General features: G+C 44.5%; 1 protein-coding gene across 5 annotated transcripts in view; it reads right to left on the bottom strand.

Annotated features, from left to right (window-relative positions):
* Window positions 1–14,993, bottom strand: part of LOC121356752 (rho guanine nucleotide exchange factor 17-like) — a 45,508-nt gene that overhangs the window by 16,934 nt on the left and 13,581 nt on the right. For 2 of the 5 annotated variants that reach the window (XM_041473483.1, XM_041473485.1), the window contains exon 2: window positions 5,968–6,086. The exons of the other annotated variants lie outside the window; for them this stretch is intronic. The gene's annotated coding sequence lies outside the window, so the exon portion shown is untranslated. The remainder of the gene's footprint in view (window positions 1–5,967; window positions 6,087–14,993) is intronic. 5 annotated transcript variants of the gene reach the window in all.

Here is a 14,993-nt window from a genome sequence, read left to right as displayed (position 1 = left end):
AAGATGATAATTTCTTACATGGTGACCCAACTCTGAGTCCTCATTTACCCTCTCCTAAAGGTACACAGCAGCCCTAATGTATCCTGTGCTCTCCTCCAGTTAGACCAAGCACTGAGCTGCTTCTCCTTTGTCACTCCCCAGTGTGTGAGCACTGTGGATTGATACTCCTTTGTTTAGCCCCCTTGGGTACTTCCAGGCAGTCCTGTCCACACTTACCCAAAGCTCAGGCTTTATTCTAGACCAGCAATTCTCCAGGCCTATGGTCACTTATTCCAGCCCAAACAGCAGAGTTTAGTGTCGGCTGCTGCTGCAGCACGTCATTGCTCCTCAATCACATTGTCTGTGAAACATCTTCCTGCTCCCTGGCAAAAGGACTGAAAAGTTTCTAGTGGTTATGAGCCTCATGCCTTAAGTGAGCATAAGACTAAGGGCAGTGTGTGCTCAGCTTATTTTCTACCATGTGATTCTGTTTAATCAACTTCTCCACTACTCTGATAAGTGCCTGCTTGGAGACTTGCCATTAACCTTAATTTTCCTGTAAAATCCCCCCAAGAACTTATTTCTCAAGGATTAAAGCTTGAAGGATAAATTATTTCTTCCAAAACACATCAGAACTGTTCTGCCTGGCTGACTTTCTCAGCAAAGCACGAGACAAAAGTGTCAGGAGGATGAAGCAGGCACGCACAGGGTAAGTAGCTCATTGCTGATGAAAAACACTGTGGAGAAGACCAGACATGTTCAAGGACTCCAGGAATACCAGGACAAGGGATCACAGCCTCACAAGGCCTCAGGAAAAGAAGACACCAAATCTGGCAGGGCTGAGTAGGTTTACTGGTGCTGCTTTTCAGAGTTCACTGCAGCAAGATTTACTCTACAGACTTCTCAAACATGGACATTTGTTCCATGAAATGGTGAAAAGCAGCTTTCTATTGTCTGGCATCTCCTGCTTGATCAGAGACATCAAGTGAGACTGGTACATTTTCCACTTTCCACATTTACAACATTTCAGTCACAAGCAAATGAGCTTCTGAGTCATGGCCATCACACCAAACTCCTGCTTCCAAGGGAGGGGAATAACTGCAGATCCTTACTCCATTTTGAAATAAGAGATTACACTAACCTTCAGGTTTTATTCTAATATCTCTGCATTAGGTTTTGCAAATTGCAGCACTGAACAGAGGTCGGTTTATTCTGGACTACAATCTCCCTTTTATTTCAGAGATCCAGCCAGTTAGAGGGATGTGAACAGCACATTTCAAAGAGCCACCTAAAGGATTTTAGCAAGCTATTTTACTGCTGTGAGTTTTGTGCTATCTGATACAGCAAACCTCATGGTCACAGCATGATCTGTTTACTGACACGTCATGCACATCACCTCAGCTGCCTAGCAGAACATCAGCAGTCTCAAGGGAAAGAATACCAGAGGTTTTATTTTTTTAATATTAAAGGTTAACAAGAAAAAGAAAGATGCCTTGGCTGTATTTGCTTTCTTAGCTGTTCTTTTAACCAGTGCTGTGCTGCAGAACCTGGTTGATGAAGATAAAGTGACTGTAGTTAAATTTCTTGGGGTTTTCTTTGTCTGTTGTAGCAGCTGAAACAGGAACACAGCTTATATAGTGTCTGTTAATTGTAGCAGGAGAGGTACAGCCACAGTAGTTCTCTAAACCAGTACAATTTCCTGGGTTTCTTTCTCCTTCCTAGGGTAAACAGCTAACCATAACTTTAACTAAGTTTACAGTACTATCACTGTTTTCATTGTCCTCTGTATGGCATAAATCAGGATTGCTAACAAGAGGAACAACTGCCAGATTGATTTCAAAACCAGGTAATAATGGGAAAACAATAACCTTTATAGTCTGCTCACTGATTTATAGTCCCTCTGTTCTCACCTTAAGCATAAGCAAGAACCACAAAGTCTCAGAGACAGCTTGCCATGGAGAACCCCTGAAGACACAGTACAGCCCAGGCTCAAGAGGGTGCTGAGAGCACAGGCAATGACATTAAATTCTGCTGTGTTATGAGCTGCTTGCTTCACCACGTGATATTGTCTAGCCATTTTCCTCCTTTTACATCTCTTTTCCTAATCCTTCATGGGTTTTTCCTGCTTCTCCAAGTCTTCCTCCATCCCACTGCATTCAGCACAACTCAACAACTCGCTGTTAACAACTTGTCCAGAAAAACTGGTCTTGGCCACAGTCAGGGCTGGCTGGTCAGAGCAGCCCAAGGGCACACATGTGCCAAGCAGATGTGTCACAGGAGAATCTGTCCACAGTATCTGCTGATCACCATGGGAACATTCTGCTATGGATCAGATCAGTTCCAACAGGGAGAGTGTAGGAATCACCGTAACTTCATGTGAGTTTATATTTGGGCCAGATTGGCTCCAAAATAGTCTCAAGGCAGTGGAAAAGCTACTCTCAAAATTTTATCGACTCAAGTATTCTTGGCTTCTTTTCTGTAGGATTTTTAAGCTGTTTGGGGACTATTTTTATTGACATAAAAGGTTTCACCTGAGAAGCCCTACTGCTCCACACACCTGTGCACTTGGCAGCAGTGCCTTTGACGAATTTTTCTGGCTGCTCTCTTAGTCTGAGCAGCTTCTCCTTCTTGACACCCATCATGGTTTTCCCCTTCTTCCTCTTTCAAAAAGGCTATGATGAGATGATGCTTCCAGCCTACCTCCAAGGGCAGGCATTCCAGCACACTGATTTCAGGTAGCCTACTTGTGTTCCCTCTTGATTCCCTGCTTTGGCAAAGGGTGCTTCCTTTTGTCTCACCAATGCACAACTCCATCTCTTGGATAATATTGCTCCAACAGTCCTGCTGATGATGCAGCAGAGGGACTGGAGCTTCAGAGGATTAACATTCATCTTGCAGCAAAGGAAGGCTGAGTAGGTCTATTCTGTAGCAAATGCTCCTGGAGACATCAGTGTGACACCCCCATCAAGTGTACCCAGCTGGAGTTGCTTGTCATCATCAGCTGTGAAGCATCCCAAGAGATGGCAGCATCTACCATCTGCCAAGCTTTCAGTGACTCAACACCCTGATTGACCACAAAGCTCCTTTGGATGACTCCCTCTCAGGAGAAGCAAGTTCCATTTGCAAGTCCTCTCGTGGGAAGATCACCCACAGCACCTATGAACCTGCAGGGCACATCTGACTGACAGATGCTGCCCTTGTCTGTAACACTGTGAGCCACTCTGCTCCCCTCTCTTACAGCTGCAGAAGGAGTCCACAGGGGTATAACCTGCAGAGACAATGCTCAGGCTTGAGTCAGCTGATGTTCAGGACCCAGGTGGTTTCCCCTGACCTGTGCAGACACCATGAACCAAGCAAGCATTCCCAGGCCTTTGGGTCAGGCAGAGCAGATCTTGTCAACCACCCCCCTTCATCTTGGCACACACACATCACTCACTGTTGGCCTTATGAGGAACAGACATGATCTGAGCACAGGCTCTGACCTTGCTCCGTACCTGGCAAAGACACGCAGTTCTCAGAGGCAAACCTGAGCCAGGAAAACCTACCCATCCCCCTGTGAGATCTGGGAATTATAAAGCCATATGTCAGCTCACTTTACAAGCTGGCACCTCTACTTCTCCTTCAAATCCCACACTGCATAGGTATAACATCAGCACTAACTGCAGAAAATGGTTCCAATATGGCTACAAGTGAATTTGTTATTTCTTGGGAAGTGGGGAGAAGAAAAGGTTAAGGCTGTGACTTGAAGCTCAGTCCCAGCAAAGGGTCCAACATCAGTTGTGACTTCTCAGTGCCAGCTCCAGACCATTCTCCTCTGGCTCCCTGCCAGAGGTGTGCCCCAGCCCAGCCCTGACATGCTCAGCCAGTGACTCACACGCCTTTGTGAGGCAGCCCAGTACTGCCAGCCCAGTGCTCTGCCTCCAGCTGTGGTCAGCAGCACATCCTTTTGGAAAGAGCAACACAGATAGAGCACGTCTGCAGCTGAAAAATGATGAGGTGGGGAACTACACGTCAGATCATCTGAAACTGTCTTGATCTTCTCTGCGTGTGTTTGAGGAAGGCAGAAGGGACAATGCAAAAAAAGCAAGGCACAATGGGTCAGTTGAGTATAAGGACTGACAGGGAGAACTGACAGTGAGTAAAACAAGCCAGTAGCAGGAAAGGGCTGGTTGCTCCCTTCCCCTTGCAGCATGTGAGGAGGACCAACAGAGCCTTCACCTAAGCTGAATGTTGTCATCTTTTGTGCATTGAAGACCGGCATTTCAACTCACCACTTTCATTCACTTTCTGGCAAGAAAGAGGTAAAAAGCCAAGTCACACTCACTGGGAAAAATAAAATCAAGTCCATTTATAATATTGTCATTTAACTCATGATTTAATCTCATGATTTGCAGGGCCTGAGTCATGATGCTGGATTTGTTTCAGGGTGGAGATACCCCTGGCTGAACTAGGAATACAAAACCATCATAGCACACAGAAACAGCACTTCCCATGCCCTAATACACTGCTTCCACCAGTCCCAGAAGGACAACAGCAAAGCAGTCCTATGCAGCTGGCTCCCTCAGGGTGGCTGAAGGTATTCCTTCTTCCTTGTTCTACAATTGTCCTGAGAGTCTCAGCCTAATCTTTAAAATGCATAGGACACAGGAAAGAAATCACACCCTAATTCTAAGAATAAGCTGTACGTCCAAAATTCTACTCCCTTCCTTGTATTAGGAAAACGTTTTTTTGCAGCACAGCCACAAATGTTAAACTTTGAGTGCACCAGTGGCTTACTGCATCAGTGTTTCCAACCAGGCAATATGAACCTTGGCTCCCATCTCACTAATGGGGAAAGAAGTCCCAAAACTTAATTCTGTTGATCCTAGTTTGTTAACTTTGCACTGGAAGCCACTCCAGCAGTCCCCAAAGCTTAGGGTAGGTGGATGAGCAGAGCTCTTCCATGCCAGCACACGTGAGATCAGAATGAGATCTCAGGGGAGGAAGAGGGTGTTGAGGACAGTGAGGGACACGTATGATCTCATCCAATACCTTGCTTGGTTACATCCCAAAGCTGTCAGGCACTGTGTCATTCTGCTGGCAGGCAGGTTTGCCATGAGGAAATGTGGATGACAGCACAGTAGTCCTGGCAAGGCATGGATGGCCACAGGCAGTAACCTCCCATTCCTTTGGCTCTGGAGGCACTCAGCAGTGCTTCTACAGAAAACCAGGCAGGACTGTGCCCACCACCTGCCTCAGTTGAGGGATGTATCCCCAGAAGGTCCAGCACTGCATGTTGCCCACCACAAGGCAGTGGGAGTCCTGACAGGGAGTTGGTGCAGCTGGCCTGGCTCTGTCTTTGCATCCCAAAGTCCCAAGGAACATCACAAGCTCTTCCCTACCTACCACAAAGAATTTATTTTCTTTTTTTGCAAAGATTTTCAACTCCTCCCATGGGCCTCTCTAACAACCCCCTCCCTTTCAGATGCTGATGCTTTTCAGCTGATTAAACTGTGGACCAGACCATGAGCTGGGTGTAAATCACTATTGCTTGTCAATGCTAATTTACACCTGCTGAGAATTTCGCTTCCTTCACCATTTAGCAGAATTATATGACATGTCTTTTATCTCCTCTCACAGTTTAGCCTGCCATTCCCCTTTCTTGGCCCCCAAGCCTCCCGCTTTGCTCTGAACTCCCTGGAGGTTTACAGGATAAGTTGCTTATTTGCAATGTAAAGTGTCTCTCAGAACCACAGCCCCGTGCAAACAAACCCAAGAGAGGCACATTTATCCCTACTTGTGCAACAAATCCAGCCACATTTTTTCCTGGCAGCAGTTCCCTAAGCACACACTGCACAGAACTTGCTAAGGGAAGAAATATGTCCCTTATTGCCATTACACAATGCAGGACTTCTCTGGGGAGATGCAGAGGATGGAGAATGAAAGGATTGATTCCACAGAGACCCTGAGCTCTTTCCTTTCTCATTGAAAGTGATGGTGATGGCTTACCACCCAGATCAGCACCCTGTAGATTCTGACTGTCAATAGGCAGGATACCATTAATGACTTCTTGTTGCTATGGTGATATTGATGGATACTCTGTGGTGTTGGTAGGAATCCTGTAAAAGCTAGCAAAAAAAAAAAAAAAAAGGGGGTCAACAAAAATGTGAGTTTGCCTACAAATGGGCAGTTATGTGACATACTTGATGAATTCAGTGGCACTTCACACATCTTGCCTTCTCCTGCCTCCTACAAGAACAGCACGGTGTCCCCCAGAGCCAGTGCAAACACTCCTGCTTGCAGCAGAGCTCTGGTGCAGAGGTGCAGTGCTGCAAGTGGATTTCATTACTAGGCATTACTTTTGCAGCTTCACCCTGGCAGTTCATTTCACATACAGAATAAAAATCTTGGCTCCAGTGAAATCACTTGGACCTGTGCCAGTGGGCACAGAGCCAGGATTTCCCCCAGCTCTCAGGATGCCTTATTGCAAGTGACAATTTCATTCAGCTGCCTGGATAGCCACTGGGAACCCCCTGCCTCTCCAGAGCTGTTTCAAGCGTGGAAAAGCCACTGTTGCAGTTTTTTGCTGTATTTCGCTGAGGCTCAGTGCTGTGCTCTCTTTGAAGGTGGCGTCATGGACTCTCTCTTAGCTTCCTACCTTGCAATGTGCAGTTTAGAGCACCCTTTCACCTTTCATCCCAACCAAGTGACCACTGAAAATGACAGGCTGGGCTACAGTCACAACTGAGTCCTTTCACTTTGCAGAAGTGTTCTTGGGATTTGGGGCACAGGAGCCATCTTTCTAAAAATAACACTCCTCTCTGACCTTGCTTTCTCTTGGAAAATCTTTCCTAATTCATGTTGGTGGCACATTAATGAAGAAGTGATAAAGCTCCAGTGGAACTCCTTCTTTCTCTACAGATGCTATTTATCTGAGCCCACCAAGGAGTGCACAAACTGCAAGATGCCTTGTTTTGAGGGAGATTTTAGTATGATTAGCAAATTTTAGACTATGCTTTTTGTCTTAGCAAAGACTCTTATCTTTTCTGCTTTGTTTTATGTCTACGAGTACAAGCAAATTTACTAAAGAACCTTTTATTCCTAACAGTAGTACCACTCCAGGCATGTATCACTCCATCACCTGACAGGCACTCTTACCCCAGAAAGCTTTTATTCATTTGAAGAATTATATCCACAGGGGAGCATTATCTATAGCAATAGATTACATGGATAGTTTTGCCAGTAAATGCCCCAGTGCAGATCAGATCCAATGGATGTGTCAGTGTGTTCAGACCCTTTGCCTCCATATGAACTCAGGAACTGGAAACAAAATTAGCTTGCCCCTCTCTTTTGCAACTTTTGATATCCCTAGTTCTAATGGCCTACAGAGTCTGAAAGCACTTTACATCAGGAACAGATCCCAAGAGGAAAATTCAGTTCCTTTCTCTACATTACATGTAGCTGTTCATCAAATTTACCAGGCAAGGTTCCTAAGCACATGGAGGCTGGACCAGCACTGACAGAGGGTCTCTCTTGTATAGCAACCCTTTGATCAGACTGACAGCATCATTTATTTACTTTTGTTTCATATTCTTCAGTGCTCCAGTATGTTATTTTTCCCAGTTGATTATCAAAGGCAAAGGCTGCCCTTTCAAGTTGGATTTGCACCTCTTCCCTTCCCCTCCATTTCAATTAGCTATGGAAATTACTTGGATTTTCTTTTTCTATCTCTTCTTGCCTGCCTGTCTATACAAGAGGTTTTTAGGAACACAGATAGCTGGAGACAGCTCTAGCTGATGTCTTCCCTGTAGGAAATGTTGTGGCTTGCAATTAGCACATCTAAGTGCTCTGTTTGACCTACTGCTGGCCAGGGTGGAGAGCACAGAGCCAGCTGCAACGTCCTGCCTTTTCCCCAGCTAGGAGCATGGGGATGGAGGGCTGTGAGTGATATGGATGGAAGAAAGGAGGTATCACCACAAACCAGTAGGGACAGACAAGGACAGGAACTGGTTTACTACACTGGAAGACAGAAGGTGATAGGAACATAAAAGCTTCTTGAAATCGGATCTCTGCCTGTGGGGAACTGCTCCTCTGCTGCGTTTGCAGCTATTACTTTTCTGCAAACAATGCTGTGACTTCAGAGACACAACAGGCAGTGAGCTGCCTAGAGCACCTTAGGGCTGAGCAGAAATGGCATTTGGACTGGGCTGGAGCTCTGGGTTCCTCCACATGGAGTTGCATGGATAAATGTCTTTAGGCACAAATCCCAGCATGCTGCGAGGAGCACACATTCCACAGGGCAGCTTTCCAAGTGTGATTTGCCCTAAACAGCTCGTCACCAAAGGTTTCTGAGATCACAATATCAAGACTTAAAAACACATCAGGTATGTTCAGGATAGGAGAATCACTCTGGGCTGCATTTGACACCAACTGGGCATTAACACCCAGGTGACCCCACAGGAACAGCATTTGGAGAGATCAGACTGGAGGCAGTACAGATCCATGGGACTTCTCACCACACACATCTCCACTAGACACATCATGTCTTGGTTTACTAGAGATGTTGCAAAGTCATCATTAAGAAACAAATTCTAAGACTGATTAATACCAATGCATATACTCTTGGGATGTTCCTAACCACGTCTATATATTCTAACTTATCAACATTTCCATGGGACTCTTCCTTTTTGGTTTTCTGCCAGACCCTACACTATAGTGAAAGGTGATGGAAGAGGAGGCAGGACATGCCCCTTGCTTAAAGCCAGCTGTAAGAAAACATTTTTATTTGCTCAGATGTACTGGATAATTTGTGCAAGCTGCATCTTCATGCAGTGCAGGTTTGCAACTGCACATGTAACTTGGTGAAGAAAAGAATAAATGCAGCAATTTTGCAGCTCTTCCTAAGAGAGTGAGGGAGAAGGATAGTGAATCAGATTCCTTCTCCATGTGCTGCTGGTCTTAAATATTTGCTACATGATATAGACTGCATGACATTAAGTGTGATAAAGACCCACCCTGGAACCAGAATCACAAGACACTCCATGTCACTTCTTATGCCACTAACTTGCTGCAGGGTCTGAAGCTGGCAGTATCCAACCAGCTCTGGGTTCTCACAGCCTGAGTTAGGTATCATTACTTCCATGCCATTTTGCAAAATATTCCATGAGCCTAATGAAACTCACTACATTCTTGTTAACCTTTATTTTTTTGCAACTGGGAAAAAATAAGACACAAATCATAGTAGTTGAAGAGAGTTCTTGCATGCACATTTATTTTACCAAAGTAGTGCTATAAACTAAACCAAGAGCATCAAGGCAGAGTTGCAGGCAACCAGCCAGGTTTTTTTTAATAACACAGCGGCCAGAGTTTGTGGCCTTTGTGGTTGTCACAAAGTACACACACCTACCCAAAGCTGTATAGCAAGGAGGCAAAACCACACTCTTGATACAACTTCACAATACCAATCAAAAGAGAGGAAACAGTGTCCATGCAGACATCTAATCCCTCATGGAAAACAGGCATTCTTTGTAAACACCTTTTTTAAGGAGTACTTTGAGAAGATACAGTGGAGATGCTGCAGCCAACATTGTGGTAAGAGTCTCATGCAACACAGCATCCCAGAAAATAATCTCAAACTCATAAGTACTGTCCATCAACAATTCCTGCATGTATCTATAACACCTCAGAAAGTTTAATTACCACTTAAGAAATGGAAGACTAAATGAGCTATGTGACATTTCCCACCCCAGACCCTGTAGGTCAGCATTATTTAAGACAACTGGGAGCTTGAAAAGCTAAACATTAGGGTTGGCAGATGAACAGATGGATGGATTGCTGCCAACATAATCCATCTTCCCACTTGCCTCCATAGGCCTGGGTGACATTCAAAGCTAACTACTTCCCTATGCAAAGAGAAATGCACGTGGTGCAATGAGTAGGCTTTAAAAAGGACACATCAGCTGGCAGGACCAGTGGCAAAATGCTTTATGGCTGCTGTTTAATGTGCAGGTGAGGCTGTAAAAGAGAGGCATCAGGCTGTGACAGAAGAGGGGACAGTAGTGACCAGAGTGGATTAGCTATAAGACAACCTCTGAGCAAGTTGCTAAAATCTGACAGGATGTCATTTTTTCTTTGTGCATAAGAGGTCTAAATCTAATTAATCTTTTAATCAGAGCAGATAAAATTGTAGTATTATCATCAAAGGGAATGCCTTATCTACACCTCCATAAAAAATTTCCATCTCTGCTCAAATTGTATTTCTTTTTTTTTGCTTGAGGCTCTATGAGTAAATTCCCCAAACACTGAAAAATAAAAAAGAGTAAAGTAGGAGATGGTTTAACACAGCCAGTTACTATGCAGATACCAGCTAATCTGATGCCAGATGGGTCTCAGTTCAGAACTTTTAGATCCAGCTCAAATACCTGTTGCCTGAGCACAGGGGAAGTTCCTGCTCCCTGACTGGGGCAGGCACAACAGGAGCTGTTGCACACAGTGCCAGTATAAATCATGCCACTCTCCCTGACTAAGGACACTGAAGCCCACAAAATCCCACACACCCAGGACTTTCTGGTTTTCTGCAAGGATTCAAACAAAAGTAAAACAATCTCCTACATCTACTAGCTATAGCAGGCTGTTCTGTCAGCTACTAGACTACAACATAACTTTTCTAAATTGATGCAAATAACTCTGACATGTACCTTTGTACCTACAGGACCCCAAAGAATAAAGGTCGCTGTCTCTGACTGGTCTACAGTATAACCCAGATCAGACTGTTTGTTGTGGGATTTTTCTTACAATGGCTGAAGTCTTCAAGTTTTCTACATCTGCTGGCAAACATCAGTACTGCTGAAAAAAATCAGCCAGCACAAGCAGGTGCAGAAAAAACCCCAATCAAGATCTGAACCTGGGACTCCAGATAACGAAGCTTCCTGACGAACATACTGGTACATCTGCTTCACTGAACTTGCCTGTGGTAATCTGAACCAAAAACCTCACTCATTTCCATTTACTACTGCCCATATGTCCCCTCTAAATATACTTGCATACTAGCATTTATGCAACGTTTAGTACAAAATCCATATGGCTCCTTTCAGCAAGCAGCCACAAGGATAAGTCACAAACTGAGTCTGGAGATGGAGCTTCTAAAGATTTCTTTCTAAGCACCATACAACATTTGCTGTAGATAAACAGAGGTGGAAGAGTTGTTACAAACTGCTCCAGATGGACCACGCTTTCTTTCTTGCATGAAGCTAAAATGGATTTCTTTCCTATGAAATGTCTCCTAGTGACTCCTCTGGAACAGAATTTGGGCAGCAGGGCAGATCCAAGCTTAGGCTGAGGAGTGCTTACAGCTGCCACTAATTCTTTGACCAGTCTCATCTGGGACCTTCACCCTTGCTCCTGCCCCCACTGGCCTGGGGGCTGCATTTAAGCCCTTGCCCTGGCCCTTACTTAGCTTATGCTGTGTGTGCTTGTTCTGACCTGCTTGGCTTTACTTCTTTGGTGATATCAGAGCTGTGTTGGAACTACAGGTTTCTCTGTTGGATGAAAAAAAATCCAATCATGGGACCCACTCTCCCCTTCCTGTTTAGGTGCAGTGGGACTGTGCCCCTTTTCCAAGGTTCCTGTCTCAACCTGTCCTGTTGTCTGGCTTCCACCTCACCTTCCTTCCTGGAGATGTCCATCCTTACTTGCTTCCTGACAAGGAGTTTTCCAAGCCCTTAAAATTGGTGAGTACAATCCACAGTTAAACAGAAGAAACAAATGTTCCCATGGAATGAGTGAGTAGAAAATCGAAAGTTTTTGAAGCTCCCCTGCAGTGCCCACTGCTGGGTGACCTTCCAGGATGTAGGAGCTTGTCAATTCAGTTCAAGCTTGTCCCACTTGGCCTTCTGACTATCAAAGACAGCCTCTGAATGTTAACAATTTGTTGTAACAGATAAAGGGTAAATACAGGTTGGCTGTCACTGCCTGAATCGCAGGAATAAAATGTGGCAGCCAATGAACTTCTTCTACCTCAACCAGTAAGAATCTAAGACTATTAAACTTTCCCATGCACTGAAAGCAAAAGGTTCCACGTCTCTAAGAGACTGCAGTCAGAGCAGTAAGTCAGGGGCCTTGTGCTGCTGTTGCTCTTAGTCTTTTAGATGATGGGTTCTTAACTCCATAAATTGTTGCATCCCTTGTGGACACATGCTGTGTTAGACTTAATCTTGACAGAAAGCAAGGAATTGATCACAGAAATAAAACATAACTGGTTGCTTAGTTACCAATGATCACTACACAGTTACATTTGCTGTGTGCAAACAGAGCCCTGTAAAAACCAATTACCCCTCATTACAACTCTAAAATGTCAGTTTCAGAGAGCTGAAAACAATTGAGCCAGGTAATAAAGGGAAATTTGAGTAGAAAAATACAAATTATAATTGGGAACTTCCCCCCCCCCCCGCCTAAATTTTCAAATAGCCACAATCCTGTGGCTGAGGAAAGTAAATATATTTGTTTGAAAAAATTAGGATTATTGTTTATTGGCAAAGTGAAAACAAGCATGTTATGTATGTAAACACTGGGAAAGCAGAAAGTAGTAAATAAAAATGACAAGCTAAGAATTGCACAAAACTGACCGGGGGGGAAAAGACATAGGGAGAATTAAAGAGCTTCAAGATTAGTGATAGTATAAAGGAGCTGAAATACTTTGGGTCCAAAAATCAGCATGGTGTAACTCCAAAAATGAAGTGAGGGGGGTGGTGTTTAGGGGGAATGGCTTAGGCATGGGAAATAGCCCTAGGTCTGTGTGAGGCAGACTTGAAGAGCCAGCAGGTGCAATGGTTGCAGGATCTGCAAACATCCCACTTCTTAAAACACAGATATATGGCTATTGCTGTTTAATACACTGTGAGGAGCCACCCTCATACTTCTCACAATTAGGTGCTATTCTTTTGTGGTCCATCCCCAGTGAGCAAATCAATAAATCTCTCATAACTGTGACCTTCCTTTAGCAAGGCCTGTCTTTCATCTATCAATCAAACAGAGCTTTGGTGCCAGCTCTGTGGATAAACTGCTTTGCTTGAATGCCTTACCAGAAGCACATTCATGAGAGGATGCACCACAGAGATGCTGCAGGTTAGATACTCATGGACTAATCCATGCACTGAATTTATCACCAGGACTGTAAACAATTCATTCTTAGCACTGCTTGTGTCCAGCCTCTCTCCTCCTCAGCAGTTCATCTTCCCTCTCCTAAAATACATGATAACAAAGCACCTATGGAGATTTCTGCCTTCCTTGTATGTGCCATAAAACGCAGCTATCTAATCATGTCCTCATGGCAATGTAAGTTCTCTGAATACAGAAGAGTCAGAGCTGGATGCAGCCACAGTAGAAATGGATTTGGGCTGAATGCTCTGCTCCTCTCCAGTAAAAACTACATTGTGTACAGGAGGGACAAGGATCATAAGTGCCAAATCCTCTACAAGACCTGGACTGGAGAAATACCCTGCCCTGGGTGACCTGCAGTTTACAGAGAAGAAATACACCCATTTCTTCCTTTCTCACCTCTTTATGCAGTGCAGCACAATATAATAAAAATAAATTCCACAGGGGATGAAGAGCACCTTTTTGCCTTTGACTCCATTATGAAATTGGTTCCTATGTGGCCAGGAGAGAAGCAAAAAACAGAATGAGCAATTTTGAGGTCAATAATGAACAGAGAGAAGTGTGTTCCTGTCTATTCAAGAGATGTACAGAAAGTGTTAGAAGCACTTCAGTGTCAGGAAGTGTTTTCTGTTGTTGAGTTTGAGCAGAAGCTCAGCGAAAAACACTTTACAACAGCCACCAGCTCAGCTCAGTGTTGGCTGTGGGAACTATTGCTCTGTGAAGAAGTCTATCAGCAGCCTGGATGGGATGTTTGCAGAGTAGAAGTGCTGCTTGTGTTTATATTAATAGCTGTGTATGCATTAATAGTTGTGTGGGGTGATGAGTGCACGTGTTCCATTGATGGCTGATCCACAGAGGTGCTTCCGAAATGGGGTTGGTTCATAAACATCACAGTGTGCCTGCTCTGGGGAAATATCAGAGATGTAGGAACAATGCCCTGAGAGTGAGTCTGTGTGAAAGATGGGAAGTGCCTCTCAGCTGCTGTGGTGCCCAGGCCATCTGCCTGAAGGGTGACACTCTGCTCTGGGGGTCAGCATGTAGCAGCTGAGTCTGTTTCTGTAGATGCAAAGCCACCTTCCCTGTGCAAAGACAGAGCTTTGTGATCTCCTGAGAGAAGGGGGAGTTCTGTTGTCTCTTCTGCTCCCTGTAGATCTATCCCAAGTTAGCACTGTCTGCTGCTAATTCTTTGGTTATTATCAAGGCCCCCAGGTATGTAAACCTGGACCAAATGAAAAAGGCCTCAAGAAATAACGGGCTTACCTCATCATATCCCAGCTGGCAGCACTGCTGAGGACATGGTGGAAAACTTGATTTATTAAAATTGATGAAGGAACTGGCTAGTCTTGAATAATTCATTACATATCAGCTGCTGCTGAGGTAATAGGAGCTCAGCAAGATCCTCTTTAGCACTGCACAGTGCCTAAAATCTTTAAATAAGATGAAGTCAAAGACTGGCTAGTTAAAGATTGAAGGGCTTTCTCCATGTGAAGTGAGAGGCCCTGGCTCCTGGTGCTGAGGTCATCCAGCTGCGAAAATCACCCACGTCTCTCAAATGGAAGCCAGCCTGCTAATGTCACTGATATTTGCCAGGGCATGAAACATTCTGCCTCAGCCATCAACTTCTGCAGAATATAATAGCTCAATTTTTCACAGTTCTTACTGGAATCAGGTTTAGTTTTCAATATTCACCACAAGCTAGAAATGTCTGAGGGTGTTGGCTTGCTTTTCTGATCATTATGCTTGAAAATAAATCAGCCTGGTACACTAAGAAGTAGGCATTACTATTTGAGTACACAACTCTTGAGGTGCAATCTCTGCTGCTGCTCAGGGCTTTTGTCAGCACCAGCAGAATCAAATTACCCACAGCCTGGGCAGTGACT

This window comes from Pyrgilauda ruficollis, unplaced genomic scaffold, assembly GCF_017590135.1.
Source record: "Pyrgilauda ruficollis isolate IOZ18807 unplaced genomic scaffold, ASM1759013v1 scaffold3, whole genome shotgun sequence".
NCBI classification, from domain to species: Eukaryota; Metazoa; Chordata; class Aves; order Passeriformes; family Passeridae; genus Pyrgilauda; species Pyrgilauda ruficollis.
Note: the sequence above shows the minus strand (reverse complement) of the source record. Positions and strands in the feature narration are given on the sequence as shown.